This window comes from Alligator sinensis, unplaced genomic scaffold (genome assembly GCF_000455745.1).
Source record: "Alligator sinensis unplaced genomic scaffold, ASM45574v1 scaffold1030_1, whole genome shotgun sequence".
In the NCBI taxonomy this organism is placed as follows: Eukaryota; Metazoa; Chordata; order Crocodylia; family Alligatoridae; genus Alligator; species Alligator sinensis.
This window is the reverse complement of record NW_005842592.1, coordinates 363,406-365,057: the sequence shown is the minus strand read 5'-3', so window position 1 is coordinate 365,057 and position 1,652 is coordinate 363,406.

Below are 1,652 nucleotides of genomic sequence, written 5' to 3'. Positions count from 1 at the left end.
CATGGCGCGGGACAGCAGGGGGCAGCAGGGATCACCCCCCACTGGGTAGGAATTGGTGAGTCCAGGGGTTTTCTGTTTTTGTTTTTTTCCTCGAAGGGCCGAAGTTGGGGTAGGTGGGGCAGCCATGGAGAGGCCTAGGACAGCGAGGGGCAGGGGGCTCGTGCAGAGCCCCCCACGCAGTGTGAGGCAGTGGAGGTCAGTGGGGGATCGCCCCCCGCAGCACCTGATGAGTCGGGCCTTTTTTTTTTTCTTCAAAGTGCCGGGAGCTGGGATAGGCAGAGCAGCCATTGCCAGGTTGGGAGAGTGGGCGGAGGATAGGTTTTTGTGATTTGGAGATTCGGCAGCTGCCAAATCTCCAAATCAGATTCAGCCAAATGGACAGTGCTTTGAATCACCGAATTGAATCAAATCTGTCCCAGACCCCTTCCTGGTTCAAGTTAAATCAGAGTCCCCCAGCATCCCAGGATGCTTTGCAGCTTTGGGTTGGGCTATAGAGAGCAGCATTGGCCCTGCCCCTCTGTTCTGCTCTAGAGAGTAGCATTGGCCCTGCCCCTCTGCTCCCTAGCTGGAGCAGTGAGGGCTAGCTGCCAAGGAGATGGGGGAGGGGGAAACCCGGATGGGGACCATAGCTGGGTCTGCCTGGGGGAGGAAGCCCCTGCTAGATTTTATCCTGCTGGAGTGGAGGGGGTGGAGGCGTGTGCAACAGTCAGAGACAGACTGCCCTGCCAGGCAAACCTCCGCTGGGGTCTGGGTTCTCAGACGGGCTTTAATTCCCCCTTCTCTAGCTCAGTGTACTGCCCATGCCCCCTGCTCTCTTCCTGAGCAGGGAACAGCCTGAGAGGGTCTGCTTGAACTGGTGCAACCAAAGAAAGCAGAGAACTACATTTACAATATAAAATGGCAGGAGACCAGCAGACACCAATGCCTCCCGCCTCTGGCAGAGACTGAGACAGGCAAGCAGTTGATAAGGGGACAGGGAGGGGGCATAATTCCCCTCAGCTCCCCCAGGCCATGGGGGAGAAGGAAGAAGCTGGGGAATGGGGGCTGTGAGCACTGGGATCTCCACACCAACACCTAAGACCACCAGCTGATTCCCGAAGAAGGACTTTCTGAATATCTGGCTGTATGTTGGGTTTGCAGTGGGGGTTAGAGAGTGGACATGAAATAGTGGCTGCAGAGATACACAAGAATCTTTCAGGAGACTTAAAAAAGGGCAGGAAACCCAGAATACTCTTCCCTCCTCCTTGGAGGTTTTCAAAACCCGGCTAAATAAAGCTTTGGAATGATCTAGTTGGGGCTGGTCCTGCTTTGAGCAGGGTATGGACTAGATGTGACCTCCTGAGGTCCCTTCCAACCCTCCTTTTCTATGATTCTATGATAATGTAAGACATATGCAAGGTTTTCTCTTGTCTTTTTGGTTTATTACATTTAATTTTAAGTTAGACTAAGTTGTGTGCGCTCTTGCTGCGTTTTACTGCGCTGTATTTTAGCTTAGGCAAAGATTTTTGGTTGTACTTTGTTGTGTGCTTGAGGTTTTATATTGTTGTGTTCAATACATGCTTGCTTCAGAGAAAGGACTATTCTTGTTCAAGCTTTTATGAATTCAGTGCCACTACCTTTTTCCCCACCCACCCTCTCCTCAGCCTGGCAGC